Below are 21,643 nucleotides of genomic sequence, written 5' to 3' on the forward strand. Positions count from 1 at the left end.
TTTATTTTAATAATTTATTTAATTATAGCATGTGAAGTATATGTGTTCTAAATATGAAGTGCACATTATATCATGAGAAAGTTTATGGTCAAGTGGTTAGTGTTATGTGTTGATGATGCAAGGTTTGGAGTTCAAACTTTGGTTAGCGTTTTGGAGTTCCTTGGGTGCAAATATATGTGGCAGTTGTACGCAAGGTTTCCCTTCTTTTGTTTTTTTTTTCACCGTGAGTCTCACTTTGCATGGGATTGTTCACATTTCTTTTTCTCCAAATGCCTAATCTTTTCATCCTTTTAGATTTATAGTGATGATGTGACCTTGCCAGGGTTGGGACCGCTTTGACTTTGCAATTTTAGTTTTATATATTAAGATGATTTAAGGTCCCGCAATTTGTAATGCATTTTGCCATGTTTGAAGTGAATTCATGTGCATTGTTGTGATGATATATTTCATGTGTTGATTGGTTCATTGGCCACATGGGGATTTACTTTTCTCTTTCTTTCTTTGCTTATTACTCTCACGTATCATGAGAAAGTTGGAGGTTTGCTGGTAAATGTTATATGTTGGTGAGTGCAAGTGCATGAGTTTGAACCTTGCTCTAGACTTAGAGGGATTATGTTTAGTTTGGATTTTTTTTTTCTCTTTCTTACTTTTCCTTTGTTGGACCACAAGTTGTTTCTTAATTTTCGCTCACGTCTATTTAGTCTTTTTTTTTCTCTTTGGTTAAAAGCATATTGTACCAATATTTCACTCTGTAATAGATATAGATGTAGCCAAGGATATACCGTTAAAAAGTCAAGGATGCCATAGATATAGATAAATATAAATGTCTAAATATTATATTTAATTTTTAAAATACTAATAGAAAAATATATGAATGATAGGGCACTACAAAAAATTGATGTAAATATGGCGGTTTAAATACGACGATTTTTAAAAACTGCCATAATTTGCTTTATAATACGACAGTTTTATAACTACCACATTTTGCATAAAAATTATGGCATTTTCAAACGCCATTATTTTATATTAGACAATTGTTTTTTTCATCTAGCACTTATTCATCTCTCTTGCACTCAATGTTTAACCCTAATAGAAATGCAATCAGGTGTGCTACCTTTACTCTCTACAACGAATCAAATGAAATTGCAATCAGCCTCCCAAAGCACGTCACCATCAGCCATCGCAACACCTCACCATCAGCTAATGACGGATCTCCCTGAAGCTCGTCAGAACCGTTGCAATTATTGGAGCATTAGTCGCCATAAATCACACTTCTCCATCGCTTTAGCATGCAAAATCACAGCAACTGCGGGCGCCCATCGATAATGTCCATTTTTTCCTCTTTGTGTCTTTATTGTCATGAATAAATCAACTTTTTCCTAGATTTTATCTTGTTATATCCTCAAGTTTAGTGTGTTTTGTTTTGTATTTTAGTTGTTTTATGTTTGTTTTGCCTCTAATCTCTCTTTTAAGTGTGTTAAATAAGTTAATAGGAAACATTTGTGGTGGAGAAAAATAACCAAGGATTCAAGGGAGCATGATCCAACAAGAAAATATTGATTTTGAAGTAAATACCCGTGTTGGGCGCCACTGGAATCAAGCCCAGTGCTTCAAATGCATAATGTTGTCAAACTGCTCAAGGCTGAACAGTGGAAAATTGGAGCTGAGCGCTGGAAAGTAGGATTGAGCGTCATTCAATTCGTAAAACCTGGAGCTGAGCGTTGTTGAGACAAGGCTGAGCGGTGGCGTCGTTGACATTTCAAAAAATGGGTTTTTAATCTTGTTTCTCACGAGGGTTTTGACCATTCCTCATTTGGCACGATAGAGAAACACTTTTGAGTACTTGGAGAGCCTCTTGGATGTTGCTAGGAGTGTTGGGAATCTCTCCCACTCCTCCTTGGGTCTTCTCCTCTATTCATGGTGATTTTCCCTTTTTTGGGGTTGGAGAGGAAGATGGGTTGCGAATTGGAGATGGAGACGCGAATGGGAGGCGTAATTGGAACATGGAGCAGTTGCCAAGAACATTGGAAGAGGGCTTGCATCTTCTCTTGGGTTTCCATTTCTTTCCTATCTCTTCAATTTTTAAAACCTAGGTTCTCCACCATGGAGAGTTAAACCTATTTATTGAGATTAGATGTAATGAACTGAATTTTTGTGTATTGTGTGATGTTAATCCATATGCTTTTCCATTTCTATGTTAGTATTTGATTTCCATGCTTAATGCTTGCTTTGGTTTGGCCACCCATGCATGATTTGTGGTTCTTGAGGTGTTGAAAAATGTCTTTTAAACCTTGAACTGAAATTGAATGCCTAATGTAGCTTGTATCTAGGGATAAAATATGATTCATTAGTAATCTTAAGACTCTTGAACTTAATGCATGATTTCACTTGTTGAGGATTCAAGGAATTGGAATTTGATGAGTTATCATAGACTCAAAGTCAATAGGAATAGGATTTGAGTATTCTTGTGAGTTGATTTTGACTTGAAATTGAAATTGAGATGTTTGTGAATGCATGAGAATAAAGTGAATGAAATCTAGTCTTGATAATTGTATATAATCTATGTTAAATTTTTGTTGCACACCAACTGTTTGATAAAATACCAAAAAAAGTTTCTTTGTGTTTTTGTGAGCTTTGTTGTCTATTTGAATTGTGAATTGAGATTTGTCATGTGTTGCACAAGTTCCTGTGGAGAGAACGATATATTTATTACTTGCTATGTGCGACCAATGCACTTGTCATTTTTCACCTAACACCTACACAAGTCGTCTTCCTCGCGATGTTGTTCGGAGCTCTATAGTTCGAATCGGAGACCTTGCAACCCAAAACAAGCACGTACATCGACTCTGGCGATGTTCACCGACACTGCTCATCGAAAAACCAAATCGTTCACCGTTGCTATCATCCCCATCCTCAATCCTCATCGTCAATAATATGAGGTTCTCCTATCAAGAGAAGGAAGAGAAGTGTAACCCTATATTCCTCTTGGTTTTTGTCAAGCGCACTTGTTATTATGTTTTCATAGCACATTTATATTTTTATTGACTTTCCATTTTCTTTAAACTCAATGGTCTTTATAATCTCGGTAAGTTCCGTAGTCTCTATGATCTCGATAAGTTTTATGTGCTATCAAAAACTGGAATTTCATATCGAATAAAATGAATGATTTCTTTGCTCAATGATAATTAATATATGTTTATTTTTATGTTAGTTTGATTCAATCTCTGCAAGAAAATTGCTAACTATAAGTATTAATTTGTTATTGTATGTGTATGTGTTTCGTCTTTGATGAACTTGGATTTGATAAACATTTCTCATTACAATTCCTTTTGTCGGGTGGGTGAGGAAGTTGAGCGAGTTATGAGACAGTCGTCACGCTCCTTTACCAGGTCCCTCCATTGAGACTCTAAGCAATGAAGCAACCATTAAGCTTGCAATTATATTTGAGCAAGAGGCTTTTCCTTCCAATTTTCACAGGTAGCAGGATTCTTGACGATGATGAGAACCTTATCAACATAGTTCTGATAGACAAAAGCAACAATAACCAAATGGTCCCCACAAGTCTCCCACATGCCATTAAGCTCAAGGTTCTAATTATTGATAGAGATTTTACTCCTTTTGAAAATGAGAATTGGAGAGTGATGAATTTAACAGACACATAGTGAAGGAGAGACATAGGAATAGACCTTTACTTGCAAGAGAATTGAACTTGATCATACGAGATGAAACTGCATCAATTGGGGACATGAATTCATAAATAACTCTAGTTGGATTCGATACAGGAAGTTCAGAGTTGTAGTGAGGGTGGACCAGGGAGTAACCAAGGAGTTCAATTCATGAAGAGATGACTGAAGCATTTGTTGTCAAGGATCACCGTGGAGAATGTAAGTTATGCATCAACTTTAAATATTACCAATATATAATTGTGTTTCCTTTGTATTCTAAAAATTAATTTGCTTACTTGTTAAAAAGAAAGTTGATGTGATTAAGACACATCTAATTAATGAGTGGCAATAATTCTTTCAAAACCTTCTCTTACTTTTCTTGTCACTGCATTTTTGTCATTCATCATAACCAACTTAATGACATTTTATTTTGTATTTTTGAAGATTGTTATTAAAATTAGTGAATCACGATGACAAACTTTAATCTATTATAAATATCAGATGTTCTTGTCAGCCACATTATTATTAATCAACGTAGCTTGGTGCTTAATAAGCTTTGATCGTTGTTTGCCTTTAATATATTCATAGTTCATATAAATTTGACTAACTTCTAAGTTTTTTTTTTCTATTCCAGGTACCAGATGTTGGAAGTGGTATTCCATCACCTATTAGCCTAAGAAGATTAGGCAGGGTAGAAAAGACTACTTAGGAATATAGTTATAGAAATTTAGAAAAATGTATTATAATAATGTGTAAGATCTTTTTATGTTTTTTTTCTAATATCCAAACCTATATGCAAACTTTTGGATGGTGTTGGATAATATCAACTTTTTTTAATATGAATTATAAATGAAAATATTAATGATCAAAATATTGTTTATGTGATTTTTTACTTTTCCTAATTTTATGAAAAACAAGTTAAATATTTATGGAAAGCAGGTTAAATAAATAATGAAATAAAAAATAATTCATATTCAAATTATGGCAGTTGAAATGTCGTATAACGCGTTAACATAATGAAAATAATGGCATTTCTAAGTGATATATTTCACATCATATTTCACATTATTTATGTACAAAATACAGCGGTCAGAACTGCCATTATTTGCATAATGCATTAAATGGCAAGTGTTACAACGTTTCACTCAAGCTTGCCAAATTATGCACTGTGACGGCAGAATATATGGTAGTACTCATACCCGTCATACTTGCAAAATATGGCAATCGTATTTAACAATTTTTTTGTAGTGGGGATGAAATAATTATAAGTTAAAATTTAGGGTTTTGGGGAGGGAAAAAAGGAGAATATGAAAAATGGAGAGAACCCATGGGAGTGAAAGAGGAGTTTGTGGGAGAAACGCGTATTGAAAGAAGTAATCCAGGTAGGAGAAGCTTGCTATTGATTTTTGTTGTGTTTTATATGCGAGTCAAAGATGCTTGAATGTCATATGATTCATTGTTACAAGTGTTGTTATTGATGGTATTGTTTGGTTTTGTTAATCTCCTATCATGGGTGTGCTTATGCATGTTGTCTTCTTAGTATGCGTTTGTTTCACTTCCCTTCTCGTCCATGATTAGCTAAGGGAGCTCGGGAGCGGTGCAGGTTTTGTTGTCTCCATTAGCCATAGATCATCTTCTCGACCCTATAAAAGAACCCTACGTCAGGGTGCATTGTTGTTTTTTCCCATTCATGTTGATGGTGCAGTATGCGTAAGTTTTACAGTTTCTATTAAGGGTTAGGTTGTGGGTGGTTTCTTGACGATTGTGATGAGTGATGGCACAACTCTAAGTTCTACACACATAACCACATATTTCAAGGGTTATAGAAGCATTCCTTGCAATGTCAACAGTGTTTTCGTGTGCACTCATTTGATGTGTTTGGTTTAGCACTTCGTGTGATACCTTGGAGGTAAGGGAAACCATGGTTGGGTGTAGTCCATGCATGGAGGGAGTTTCTTTTCCTTCTTTGTGTCGCATCTTTGTGGTTCGAATATGTTTTATTACGTATCTCGTTAGTGTTGGAGTCAGACCAATGGTTTATGTATATCTAGTTTGTCCGTATACAGTGTAGTGTGGCATTCGTGGCGTAAATTTTCTATGGTGCAAATGTTGTTATGGACAATGAAAAGTCTTATATAAGGTTATTTCTCTTGTGAGGTCATGGGGTTAGAGTCACGTAGTCTTATATATGGTTCTTTCATTTGTAGGGTTGTGAGTTTAAAGTCACATTTCCATTTCTTTGGTCAAGCCACAATTTTTTCTCTCTTTTGTCATATTCTCTCGTTCTTCTTTGGCAGCATTTTAGAGTTACTTTCTCGTATTTTCTTTTATATAAATGATGGGATATTTGGGGCTAGTACCCACGTGTGAAAATAAAATAGTGTTTTCCTTCTTTAGGTTGGGTGCAAACCACATTCAACCCTTGGTACCTACTGAGGGGTCTAGTACAAATCTTTAGCATGATGGGTTTTACGTATATACATGGTTGCATTACTCAATTGATCTACATTTTCTACTAATGTGTTAAGGCACTTAATGTTGTGAGGCGACAACACGTAATGGGCACATGGGTGTGGCAGCTTTATGTAGGGTTTCCATTATTTTTTTTTTCACTGCAAGACCTACTTTGCATGGGATTTTTCACGTTTCTTTTTCTCCAAATGTCTAATCTTTTCCTTTCTTTTAGATTTATAGTGATGTGACCTTGCGAGGGTTGGGACAATTTTGACTTTGCAATTTTAGTTTTATATATTAAGATGCCTTAAGGGCCTATGGTTTGGAATGCATTTTGGCATGTTTAAAGTGAATTCATGTGCATGGTTGTGATGATATATTTCATGTGTTGATTGGTTTGTTAGCCACATGGATATTTACTTTTCTCTTTCCTTCTTTGCTTATTACTTTCACAAATCATGAGAAAGTTTGTGATTTGCTAGTTAGTGTTATGTGTTGGCGAGTGCAAGGGCATGAGTTTGAACCTTGCTATAGACTTAGAGGGATTATGTTTAGTTTGAATTTGTTTTCTCTCTCCTAATTTTCCTTTGTGGGATTACAGGTTGTTTCTTAATTTTCTCTCACGTCCATTTAGTCTTTTTTTTCTCTTTGGTTAAAAGCATATTGTACCAATATTTCACTCTCTAATTAATATATATATATATATATATATATATATATATATATATATATATGTAGCCGAGAATATATCGTTAAAAAGTCAAGGATGCCATATATATAGATAAATATAAACGTTTAAATCTTAGATTTAATTTTTAAAATATTAATAGAAAAAGATATGAATGATATGGGATTAAATAATTATACGTAAAAGTTAGGGTTTTGGGGAGGGAAAAAGGGGAAATATGAAAAATGGAGAGAACCCATGGGAGTGAAAGAGGAGTTTGTGGGAGAAACGCGTATTGAAGGAAGTAATCCAGGTAGGGGAAGCTTGATATTGATTTTTGTTGTGTTTTATATGTGAGTCAAAGATGCTTGAATGTCATATGATTCATGTTACAGGTGTCGTTGTTGATGCTATTGTTTGGTTTTGTTAATCTTGAACCTATCATGGGTGCACGTATGAATGTTGTCTTCTTAGTATGCATTTGTTTCATTTCCTTTCTCGTCCATGATTAGCTAAGGAAGCATTAGAGTCATGCAGGTTTTGCTGTCTCCATTAGCCGTAGATAATCTTCTCGATCTTGTAGAAGAATCCTACGTCGGGTGCGTTGTTGTTTTTTCCCGTTCATGTTGGTGGTGTAATATGTGTAAGTTTTATAGTTTCTATTAAGGATTAGGTTGCGGGTGGTTTTTGACGATTGTGGTGAGTGATGGAACATCTCCAAGTTCTACACATACAACCACATATTTCAAGGGTTATAGCAGTGTTCCTTGCAGTGTCAACAGTGTTTTCGCATGCACTCATTTGATGAGTTTGGTCAAGCACTTTATGTGATACCTTAGAGGTAAGGGAAACCATGTCTAGGTGTAGTCCATGCATGGAGGGATTTTTTATCCTTCTTTGTGTCGCAACTTTGTGGTTCTTATATGTTTTTTTACGTATCTCGTTAGTGTTAGAGTGAGACCCATGGTTTACGTATACATAGTTCGTCCATATGCAGTGTAGAGTTGCGTTGGTGGCATAAGTTTTCTCTGGTGCAGGTGTTGTAATGGTCAATGAAAATTTTTATACATGGCTCTTTCTCTTATGAGGGTTAGAGTCACGTGGCCTTATGTATGGTTCTTTCTTAGACGAGGTCGTGCAGTTAGGGTCACGTTTCATTCCTTTGGTCCAGCCACAATTTTCTCTCTTTTTTCATATTCTCTTGTTCTTCTTTAGTAGCATTTTGGAGATCCTTTCTTCTATTTTCTTTTATATACATGATGGGGTATTTGGGGGAAGGGCCCACGTGTGTGAATTAAAGAGTGTTTTTCTTCTTTAGATTGGGTGCATACCACATGCAACCTTTGGTACCTAGTGAAGGGTCTAGTACAAATCTTTAGCTTGATGGGTTTTACGTATATTTATGGTTACATTACTCAATTGTTTTATATTTAATATTAATGTGTTAAGACACTTAATATTGAGAGGGTCCCACTTTGGGATTGTTCACGTTTCTCTTTCTCCAAGTGCCTAATCTTTTCCTTCCTTTTAGTGGTGATGTGACCTTGCCAGGGTTGGGACAACTTTGTCTTTTCAATTTTAGTTTTATATATTAAGATGTTTTAGGGGCCCACAGTTTGCAATACATTTTACCATGTTTGAAGTGAATTCATGTGTATGGTTGTGATGATATATTTCATGTGTTGATTGGTGCATTGGTCAAACTAGCTTGGGGTTGAGGTTTGTTTTTAGCTTTGATGGTTATTATTATGGTGGGCCTTAGGTGGGAAAGTTTCCAGTTATCACGTTGTCTTGCATATAATGGTTTCTTAGTCACTTTACGTGTTGTGTGATTGGTCAAGGAGTGCCATGCATTTATTGAATTTAGGGTGTAGTGCATGTCTTAATGTGATGAAAATTTGTATGCTACCCAATTCTTTTGTAACAACTTTGCATGATTTCTGCATTGCACGTAGTTGTATTGTTTTGAAAGGAAAAGTAGCAAACCCTAGATTCTCAAATGTATTTAGGCAATGGGGAACGCGAATTTCTTTCATTACTGGTTGTTTTAAATCTACGTTGAGTGTGTGTGCTAGGTGTGTTAAGAGTAATCTGTGAAGGTTTGAAGCGTGGTGTTGATGTGTTAAGACCAACCCATGAATGTTTGAAGTGTGGTGATTTTTTTGTCTTGCCTGGAGACCAAATGATGACTCTTTCGTCTGAGTGAAGCAGTGGAAAGGGATTCTCTTCACCTGTGTGAAGCAATAGAAGATGATTGGTTTGAGTGTTGAACTCTCTCGCCTGTGCGAAGCAATGAGGAGAGGAAAGATGTTTCGCCTTAGTTCCAGCTCGTTGTTGAGTATAGTACCTGGTGTGTGATGCATTGAAGTTTTTACTCGTAAGTCCTTGAGGAATAAGGGAGATAGGTCCGATGTTGCGATGGAAGGACGACTCAAATCGTTTGGTTCTAGTTGTAATGGGATAAAAGGTAGCGGAAAACCAAAGCTTGGTTGGGATTACTATGTTTAAGTATTTTAGTTGGATGTGATGTTATGTATTGTTTGCAATGTCTTATTTTGCTAAATTTCGTTTATATATCATTATTTATGGTTAACCTACCTTTATTTATTTATTTGTGTGTTTGTTATGTGTTTGATGATCGTATGACGTGTGTGTTATACAGGAACAAGTGATAATGCATATGCTTTTGATGTGGGATAGATTGATGGGAGGATGGTGTGAACTCAGGATTTTTATTCCTTTTATTAAGCAGTTTCAAAATAAATCTTAAGGGCATGTAATTTCTTTTAGTTGTCATTGTTATTTGAAAAGTTTTATACAATTGATGTTTTGAAATACAAAATCTTATAATTACATTTGCATTTTTTACTTAAGTATGTTTTATCAATTGTCATTTTCCACTATAAGTATACATTTTATAATTCTTCGTGACATCCCAAATTGGGCTGTTACACAACACCTTTGTCACCAATTTCATACCGAAGACCTTGATAAACCTAGACATTTCTTGAGGATTGAGGTAGCACAATTCAACAATAAGATTATTATTTCTCAAATGAAATATGTAACATCCATAAATCAATAAATAATGTATTACTTTATATATACGTATTTTAGTATATATTCTTATTACTATTATTATTTGTACAGTTGTCCCAAATACATCCTAAGAGAGCATTCTTGGGAAAGCTTTCTTTTTTTTTCTTCCTTCAATAAGTTGTTTTTTTTTATGGAAAGTTAGTTGAATGTTTGCACTTCAGATGGAATTTAGTAAACACGTTTTTATTTTATTTTCCTGAAAATTATGTTGTTTTGAAGGAATTAATATGAAAGAATTAATATCCAACTAATAACAAATATGAAATTTTGTAGCTTATGATTATTTTCATTTAGATTTCTCCCATTTCAGATTCGTACATACACTTTTTCTTATGTAAAAGCTGATATTTTTTTTGTTGCACTCAAACAAAATTATGTTAGAATCACTTTTCAGCAAACTTATCCAAACAAAATCTGATTGTTATTATAATCGAATATTGAAATAATCTAATTTTGGCAGTTGTCTCAACATGCTCCAAACTTATATTCAGAGTATAAAGTTTTATTAAAATAATCTGATAAGTTGATGTATTTTATGTGGTAATTGTTCCTCAATTTGGTCTTCATAGAACATCTTATGGCTCTTTGAAATGGTTGTCTTTAATTTCATTATTTTTAGGGAATATTATTCTGAAGTCTATGCAAGACTTATTTATTACCACATTTATGAATGTCATATCCAATCGATATGCTAAATTTGATTTCTTCCTTATTTGTTTCAAGTTTTGACAGATTTATTAAAGTCACGTAAGCATGGAAAGAATAACATTAAATGCATGTCTATTTGAAGGTGAAATATCAAGAATGAATATTTAGTTAGTAATATAACTGGCACAGTGTGGGAGAGAATTTAGTTCAAATAAAACTAATACTAATCATTGCTTACAGTAGTATAAATAGGTGGTGAGGGAATGCAGGGGAAGAGAAGAAAAAAAATCTGAAAAGAAGAGTCGTGTGTGTGAGAAGAAAGAGAGAAGAAAGAAAGAGGAAAAATTTTATATATCACCAAAGTCTCCATACAACCTTGGTATAATTTTCACAATAACTAAGGTAAGGGGAGGAGACATCTATCATTTTATTTTTTTTATCTATTCATAATTATTTTTTTATCTCTATAAGTGAGGTGTCCCTAACCTCATTCTAATTTATATTTAGTTCTCGTTCCTATTTATTTATTGATATTCATCTCTAGTTATGCACTGGTCCTATTTACTCAATTTATATTTACTTTCATTTACTTATTTATATTTATCTTCAGTTACGTACTGGTCCTTTTTATTTATTTATATTTATTTTAATTATCCATTGATCCTATCTATTTATTTATTTATATAATTATATGGTTTAATATTGAAATAAAATTTATGATAAATAAAGATTTGATTATTGTAGTTGGAGGTATGACCTTGGGGATTTAAACGAGTTAGTATTACTCAAGATGAGATGTTCTTGAGTTACTTTGTTGGCCATGAGCTCATTTATTCTGACTAGTCACTACAAAATTAATTAATATCTTTATAAAGTATAATAAAAAATCTAGTTTTATGGACTTGGGAGAATTTTCATTTCGTTTTATCTTATTATGATATACTGTATTTTTTTTATGTGATATTTGTCTCACTTTCCTATTTTATGATTGTGTGTGAAAAAAAAAATTTATAACCTTCTCATAGATGGTCGCTCCAAACATGCCTGATCCCTTCTTCGCCAACATTGTGGCTGTTTTCCCGGGGAAGGCATGGCAAACCAATGTAGTGAATAATTCTGTAATATTTCAGGGAACGGGAAACTCTACCATTACTTTTCTCTCTGCTCCGAATGCGCCGATTGCCATCGAAGGACAAATCGGAGTTACCTTCTATTTACCCCCAACAGTCCAAGTGAACCCTATCTATAACATTTTCACTCCACATATTTGAAAGCCAATATATGAGGGGGAAACTATAAATGAATAACACTTCTTCCTCTTCTAGTATAAGAAATATAAGATGTACTAAACGGTATAGATATAAGATGCATACAATATTCTAAATATATATCATTGTATAATTTTGCCTCTAAATTTTTATAAGTATATTGTAGAAAATAATAATAATAAATAAATAAATAGAATTTTTTTTATCGTCACAAAATATGCATGGGTTATTTTAGAGAAAATTGGGTTAATAAATTCAAAGTTTGTTGACACACTCATTGATCTTAATGTCAAACTCCTACATATTCAAAGGGAGTCACTCTCCAAACATGAGAAGTACAAAAGATTTGTTGAAAAATCGATAGTTACTCACCATGACATTTTCGATAAGGCTCCTCCGTCGCTGTAATCGCCGGAAACCTCTCCCAATCGGTGTTCTACCGATTGAATCTCGCAGAAAGCGAGGGAAAACGCAGCGGAATGAAAATTAGGCTCAATTCACTTTGGTTTCTCACTGGTTTGGTAAACCCTAAGAGGCCAAAACCTAATCTAGGGTTTGGGTGAGCTGATGAACGGTGGGAGTGATCTCTACCGGAATTCTCATTCATCAAAGCTGACTTACAAAGAATTGGCCTGCACCTTTTATAGATCAAGGGCAGCAGTGAGAAAACAAACGGAAAAAGAAAGGGAGTCGCCATTTCTAACAAGGGTCCTAACGACTATGGAAGGGAAAGCGTAAACCCTAGCTAATAGGGTGAAATGCGTGAAGCTCGTGTGAGGATAAGAAGAGAGGTCTGGGAGACGCAAACCCTGACTCGAGATGGTGCTGGAAAGTGTAATAGGAAGTGAGGCCGCATGAAGAACCCTAGCGGCGCTCCACGAGCGAGAGGAAGCAGGGTTTGGGTTCGTTCTTCTGAATCACCAATTGACGAGTCTTGGAGTGATCTTCAATTGGGCTGCTGAAAGACGCAGGAATCTCGGCCCAATGAAGAAATGTGATGGTGGTTCTCTTTGATGCAATTGGTATGTTACGTGTAGGCCCAATTGTTGCTGCCACTAAAGAAAGCGTTGCCTGCAGCGTGGAGGTGTGTACAAGTTGGTGGAGAATAACTGGAAGAAAAGCGGGCCGTGGTAGTTCCAACATTATGGCCCAACAGAGCATGCTTATTGGAAGCATTGTATGAGAAGATTTGGGCCGCATGCCCAATGCCAAATACTTCTTGGAAAAAAAATAGGCTGCAATAAGCAAAACAAGCTCAATTAAAACAATATTTATTTAATTGAAAATAAAGAAAATATACGAAATTAAAAGGAATGGGCCTAAGCGGTAGCCCAATACTATAGGCCTTATTGGGGTCACATCATCCCCTCCCTCTTGAAGAGGATCTGTCCTCAGATCTAGAGGGTTATTGAAGACCTACAACAACAAAAGTTAAAGTTCCACCAGGATCAAAAACAAATATGCAATAGTCATCAAATAGAATTGAATTAAAATCATAAAGACCATGCAGTAAAATTGGATGGAAAATTTGTGAAAATGGGCCTTTGAAGATTGAAAAAGATGGTATTAAGCCCACTTCACAAAAGAAATGTTTTACACTTTGACTAAGATGATTTTTGAAAAGAATTTTAATATCAAAGTGTGTTTTGGCAAAACAAGTTGAGGAGGATGAAATAAAGAAATGAGATGGAGAACAAAAATTTTGAAAAGAAAACAAAACGAAAGATTTAATGGAAAAGTGAGTAGAGTTTAAAGATGTGAAAACGCCCTTTGAAAATGGGATCTTCATGTAAGGAATTGGTGAAGAATTGATCACCAAATCCTTAACACAGAGTTTTGGTCGCTCTTTTGAAATACACTTTAACTCTACCACTTGTGATTGTATTTCAAGATTACTCTCTTGTTTTATTTTCTCTCTTTCCTTTAATTCTTTTCTCTTATTCTCTTCTTTTGCTTTTCTTAGACTCTCCTCTTTAGCCTTTTCTTCTTCCTCTCTTTTTTTCTTCTCATTTATCTCTTTTTTCTCTTGTTCTCTTTTAGCACAAAGCTTCTCAAACACTTCTTTTTCTCTCTTCTTTTCAAATTCTCGAAGCTTTTGATGTTTAGCTTGCTCTCTCTTGTATTTTTCTCTCTTTCTTTGTTCACTCAAGAGCAAGTCTAAATTGTGCTTAAAGTCTTTTTCTAGTCTAGAAAACTTAGCAATATTTTGGATGAATGCATCTCCAATGTCAATGAAGTCTTCTATCCTAGCTTGTTGTGCTTTAGTGATCTTAAATGAAGGGGGTATGAAATGTTTCCACATGCATGTTTTTAATTCATAAAATGTATTGATACATGATGTTCTCCCCTTTTTCACTAGATATTGCCTCTCTTGCCACCAATCAAATGCACGTCCTACAAATCTAGATGTAACATGCCTAAGAATGTTTATATGACTATATTGAGTAAACAAAGGTTGCACCAATTTTTCAGTATCCCACATCCAATCTTTAAATGATATTGGTCCTATATCTTCCCCAAAGAATGGAATGTCACTATGAATGGTATGATGCAACTCATGACTATTGTGTCTACCTAAATGCACCTAGATATCACGGTGACCTAAAACAGAAATGGCAAACACAAAGCACACAAAACCTGGACATTAAAAGCATAAAACAGAAAACATAAAGGCGAAAAACATAAACTAGACGAAAATCCTAAGTGAAAATTCAAGTGGCCTTTGGAACCCCTTGAATCTCAGACTAAACACGCTGAAACTATTACAAATAAATGCTAAGGATGAGATTGCTCTAAAGTATTTTCCCACCTAAGCCAAATGAAAGGAAAACACTGAAATCTGAAAAAGAAAGAAAAAAAAATTACACAAATTATCGTGACATGAAAAACAGCAAAAACTAAAATAACACTATGCTAATCTATGTCTCTTTATCGGCCAGCCTTCAAAATGTATCACCCTCAAGTGTGTGTACTCCTCCTTGAAGGTCCCAACTCACTCCTTTTTCCTCTCGGTGGCCACTCAAACTGTTTTTCCTCACCACAGCTGCACTTTGCAGAAAAGGTATGACCTACAAGGCTACCAAAAACAGTGAGGTCAAGCCAAATGAACCAAGAGCAAATGAGCAGTCAGCCACTTTTGAGAGTAAAAAGCAGAAAACAATAAAAGTTCAAATTTGAGACAAGGACAACATCAAGTGATGGATATAATGACAAACTCAAAGGATAGCCAACAAAGACAAACAAGAAACAAGCTATGAAAGAAAGGAAGCACACAAAAGGAACCTAAGGAATGTATCTAGAACAAGATGAACAAAACGAAAATCAAACAAAGACTCAAAATAAGTTGAATCAAAAACATAAGCAAATTGAAATTGAAAAGAGCAGTAGGCATGGTGTGAACTGTGGAGACAACTTGTATTTTGCCAAAACAAACAAAGATTTTCAGATTCAAGTAAACTTTTTTTTTCTTCAGGCTCATGATATGCGTTTTGTTTTTTTTTTTCACATGTCATATTTTCTCTTCACTGACTTTTCTTCTCAGTTCTCAACATGTATGAACTCTTTTTGTCAAACCACAAGGTCACAACAAATGTAAGGCTTCCACTTTCAATTCAATTAACAAATGCAGATTGGTGAACAATTGATTCAACTAAAAAAAAAAATTTGAAAGACACTCAATCAAGGAAAAGGTGGACTTTGAGTAAAGCAAAAAGGAATCACGACTGCAGCATAATGTGATTTAGCAAGAAATTATACAATCAAGAAACTATGGTTAGCAGCAAAATGGCCAAAAGAAGGTATGCAACACTGTGAATCATGATTAAACGTAAAAAAAATAGATGAACACTGTTTGATTTCTGCTAACCAACCAGGGACAGTAAAACACAATGCGTAATGCATCAGATTCAGTGATATCACACTGATTTGTCAATCCAGACTTCAACACAAAGATACCAAAACTGAATTGCACACTAACACATAACAATTCTAGGACTGAAGAAAAAAATACAAGACCAAGTGGACTCAATTAATTTGATACTGTAACAGAGTAAGAACATGAATCAAGACTCGAACAGAATTTGAAGTAAAGGCTGACAGCTCAAGCAAATGGACACAAATTGGAGTTCTGAAATCAGAATCATATATCCACAAGAATAGGCAATGCAGAATGCATCATATCAGCATCAAACTCAATCAAAGAGACGAGTCCAACAGCAACAATTTAACACAGAACCAAAATTGAATCATCTATGAAGGAATACAAGACTGCACTAAACAAGGTACTGAAAATGCCTTTGCTATCATGGACCAAGCTTGCGTTTCCACACAAATTCAGATATGAATCATATTACACTGTGATGGAAGGCACAGTAAAATGCTTTGGTCACAACAATCCTTGGCCAGAAAGTGCATTGCAGAAACAACACAAAAACCACGAGCATGATTTATGAAACATAAACAACACTGGAAAGCAACAAGAAGGCATCAGCAGCACGAATAAACAGGAATCAGTGACAATATTCACTGTAGATAGTTGCTAATGATCTATTAGGCAACTCAGAACTCTAGAACACTTACAATAATAGAAACTAAGGATTCAAACACAAAACAGAAATTGAATGAGATGCGAAACAGTGACAAAACACAGTTTAAGCACACATCTATGGAATCATTGACATACAAAACGAACTAAACAAAACCTAAGACAAAACACAGATTATAAAATTGTAAAGCTAGGTAAAAAAAAAATTGAAATAAGACTAACTGTGACATACATCGAATGGCAGAATCAAAGAGCTTATGACAGTGCATTAATCAGTATTGATCCAAGGCAATCAGAACAAGTATTTTGAATCAATTTCAACACGAAAAAATTTTAGCATAGATTTCACACAGTGAATCAAAGACGCAATCAGTACATGAACAAGACGGGAATCAAACATAGAAGAAGAAATAACAGAGATAAGGTACGAATACTTATCTTGCGATACTCCGAGAAACGAGTGGCTCTGAATACCACTTGATGAGGCTCCTCCGTCGCTATAATCGCCGGAAACCTTTCCCAATCGGTGTTCTACCGATTGAATCTCGCAGAAAGCGAGGGAAAACGCAGCGAAATGAAAATTAGGCTCGATTCGCTCTGGTTTCTCACTGGTTTGGTAAACCCTAAGAGGCCAAAACCTAATCTAGGGTTTGGGTGAGCTAATGAACGGTGGGAGTGATCTCTACCGGAATTCTCATTCATCAAAGCTGACTTACAAAGAATTGGCCTGCACCTTTTATACATCAAGGGCAGCCGTGAGAAAACAAACGGAAAAAGAAAGGGAGTCACCGTTTCTAACAAGGGTCCTAACGGCTATGGAAGGGAAAGTGTAAACCCTAGCTAATAGGGTGAAATGCGTGAAGCTCATGTGAGGATAAGAAGAGAGGTCTGGGAGACGCAAACCCTAACTCGAGATGGTGCTGAAAAGTGTAATAGGAAGTGAGGCCGCATGAAGAACCCTAGCGGCGCTCCACGAGCGAGAGGAAGCAGGGTTTGGGTTCGTTCTTCTGAATCACCAATTGACGAGTCTTGGAGTGATCTTCAATTAGGCTGCTGAAAGACGCAGGAATCTCGGCCCAATGAAGAAACGTGATGGTGGTTCTCTTTGATGCAATTGGTATGTTACGTGTAGGCCCAATTGTTGCTGCCACTAAAGAAAGCGTTGCCTGCAGCGTGGAGGTGTGTACAAGTTGGTGGAGAATAACTGGAAGAAAAGCGGGCCGTGGTAGTTCCAACATTATGGCCCAACAGAGCATGCTTATTGGAAGCATTGTATGAGAAGATTTGGGCCGCATGCCCAATGCCAAATACTTCTTGGAAAAAAAATAGGCTGCAATAAGCAAAACAAGCTCAATTAAAACAATATTTATTTAATTGAAAATAAAGAAAATATACGAAATTAAAAGGAATGGGCCTAAGCGGTAGCCCAATACTATAGGCCTTATTGGGGTCACATCAATTTTCTATACACTCGGTGTAGTGAGTCAATTTCTTAATTCTCCATATGCATATTGTAACATCCCGACCGGATATTACGGATTTAAATAATAAAATAAAGAAATAAATAATAAAACTTCATTTATTATAACTTATGTTCCCAAAACGCAGGAAAATTAAAACCTTATAATAATAATAAATAATCTCAAAACCTCTACTATAACTCAAACATAAAATACATAATAAAAAACAAGTTTAATAATATAAAATATTACAATTGTTCTAAAACATAATAAAAACTCTGATACAAATCTTCTCCCAATACTACTATAACCATGTCAATGCTAATTCAATGCACAACCATTCAACCAATTCATGTTTCATGATATTTAATATAATTCTATTATTATATTATCACTCAACATGATCAAGCATATTATTAAAAATAATAATAAATTAAATAACACATTATCACTCAACATGATCAAGCATATTATTAAAAATAATAATAAATTAAATAACACACAATTGGCATACATAGGACTTAAACCCAAGTCTTCTCACATAACTAAGTAGAACTTTTCCATGTCATATAAATCAATAATTAATGCCTTAAAGGCTCTCACTACTCGTATTTATTAATTAATTATTTATATAGTTATTTAATTCTCACGGGTCTTACACATATCATTGAAATGTTGTCATTCATATATTGAAGTGCATTAAAGATTCTACTAAAAAAAAGTTTGTTATCTGGACACAATAATCACACTACAATTGTATGTTGAGTGGACATGTTATCCTCCATATATGAGATGCGCTTATGGATACAATGTCTTTATTATTGATAATATAATTTGATCTCGTGGAAAAGCACAAAAAAAAATGTTGAATTAAGATTTAATGCGGAAGCAAAATATAAAACCATGACCTTAGTTACTTGTGAGTTTATTTGGCTTAAACAATTATTTGAAGATTTGTAATTTAGAGAGTTCACTCAAATGTCTCTTACATGTGGCAATCAAGTTGCTACTCATATAAGCTCAAATATTGTCTTTCATGAAATAACCAAACATATTAAGATTGATTGTCATTTTATTCGAGAAAACATTGTATATGGAGAAATGAATGAGTTAATTAATTACAATGATCTAAGATAATTTTACTAAATCATTATAAAGACCTATAATTGATTTATTTATAACAAGCTTGATATACATGATTTATATGCAACAACTCTTTATGCTTACAACAACTAGAGGAAAAATATTAGATATAATGAGTTTACACTCATTTCTTTGTATTTTCCTATTCATAAATGCATAATCCTAAGAGTTCTACATACATTAGGGATTTAGCCTCTCTCTTATTTTAACATATATAGACCTCTAAAAGCTTGTTTTACACCATATACTTGTTTATTTAACTTAAAAATATGACTGTGAACGATGGTGTTCTCAAAATTAAGAGGTTATTCTACACTTTTTTTTTTCTTTACGAGATTATTACAAAAAAACTCTTAACAAATAAGAAAAATATATGTATAACCTTTAGTTTTATTATTAATGTATACATTTTTTTTAATCCTTATCTTATTGTTGTGAGTTACCTTGAATTAGTGATCTAACTTTATTTCTCGTGGCAAAACACTAAATTGCATAAACACAATGATGGTCTATAATCCTCAATCTAGAAATTGTTAGGAGTTCAAGTAACTTATTTATAATGCACCATACTAATTTTTACAAAGTTAATTGCATAATATAATTTATATAAGAATATTTTATTAAATCTAGTAATTATTGTTCAACCCTTGACTAATAACCATAATACATGATTTAGTTTCATTTGTCATATAAACCTTCTATCTAATAATGGATAGGAAATTCTCTCCACCTATAGCTAGTTCATAAATTTTTTTGAATTAAATATAGTTTTTTCATCCCAAAATTATTTTGTTTCGATCCTAAATTAAATTTATACTTATTTTGTCCTAATTATTATGTTAAATATCTTTCCAACAAACCAAACATGAATGTTTATTATATGAGAAACATTTCACATATTATTTGTTAAGAAAAATATTTTAGATGGTTTTTATAAAATATAGGAATGAAATATGTATAAATTTAGGTTATGAACAATATGTATAAATGATTTGAATTATTTATTCCAAAGTTTTTTTATGAATAATCACTTCTTTAATTCCAAAAGTCAAATCTTCCTTTGTCTTATTACACACTACATATTTTAAAATTTTTAAGAACGGGGAATAATGAGAAACAACAAATAACATTCAGTTTTCTATTTTTAATTAAGTTATGTGTGATCAATCTTATTATCAATCAACCGATAGATCATCAAATAAGTTCCAACATAAACTCACTTTTAGCAGAATAAAATATCACGGTTAATTACAACTCCCCAAAAAATAAAACCCTATCAAATACTCGATAAGCTCTCAATTTTTAATTTTAAAAATAAATATAAATATTTTTTACAATTTTATTATAAATATCTTTCTAATTACTTTTGTAGATAATTTTTTTATTAAATATATTTATTTTCGTTTCAAAATGGTTAATAAGAAAAAATAAATATAATAAAACGGCTAATTAAAAAAATAAAAATGGTAAAATAATTATTTTAATTTTAAAAAAATAGTTATTTATTAAAAGGTAAAATTTAGAATAGAAATTAGGATACCCATTCCCTTTATAATTATTTTAAAAAGTATAAATGATTTTTAAAATTTGATTATAAATATATTTTTTAATTATTTTGTAGATAATTTTTTTATTAAAGATATTTATATTTTGTTTTAAAATGGTTAATTTAAAAGAAAAAATTAAATAAATAAAACAGTTAAATCTAATAAAACGGTTATTTCAAAGTTAAAAATGGTAAAATAATTATTTTAACTAGTATAAACATAAACGCTATTACATTCGTGTACGCAATTTTTTATATATAGATAATATTATATTAATATGTGATAATATTCTAAAGTTATTAAGTTAATATACAAAATAAATTTATATTTATTGAAGTGAAATGAATGCGAAAAAATGAGTAAATAATTATTGATAAATGGGAAAAGAAAGAAGGAGAGAAGATAGATAGTCGTATAGAAAAATGTAAAAATAATGGTTAATTTTAAAAAATTAACAAATAATTATATTGCAAATGGTAAAATTAAAATTATGAATTGTGGACACAAAAAATGATCTCTTTATATATAGCTGTAGATTTTAAAAAACACTTATTTATTAAAAGGTAATTTTGAGAATAGAAATATGGACACCACATAGGTAACTGTGTTATTAAAGACTAGCATAAACACAAGTGTTATTATGTGTCTGTGTATGCATTTTTTAAATATGCATAATATATTTGTAGATAATGATATTGTAATGTTATTAGGTTAATAGATAAAATAAATTTATATTTATTAAAAGTAAAGTGAAATAAATGGAGGAAATAATTGTTGATGAGTAAGAAAGAAAAAGGAGAGAAAATAGATAATTTTATAGAAAACATGCAAAAGTAACTATTAATTTTTTTAAAATTTTCAAATAATTATATTGTAAAAGGTAAAATTAGAATTACGAAATGTGGACACAAAATAAATAATTATATATATATAATAATAGATATTTATTTTCGTTAAAAATAGTTAATTTAAAAGAAAAACTAAATGAATGAAACAATTAAATTTAATAAAACGATTACTTGAAAGGTAAAAATGATAAAACAATTATTTTAATTTAAAAAATAGTTATTTATTTAAAGGAAAAGCTAAGAATAAGAATATGGACACCGTAATTATTTTATTAAAGACCACTGTAGTTTACAGACATTG

This window comes from Vigna unguiculata, chromosome 9, assembly GCF_037176805.1.
Source record: "Vigna unguiculata cultivar grain cowpea cultivar isolate G323 ecotype 2 chromosome 9, ASM3717680v1, whole genome shotgun sequence".
NCBI classification, from domain to species: domain Eukaryota; kingdom Viridiplantae; phylum Streptophyta; class Magnoliopsida; order Fabales; family Fabaceae; genus Vigna; species Vigna unguiculata.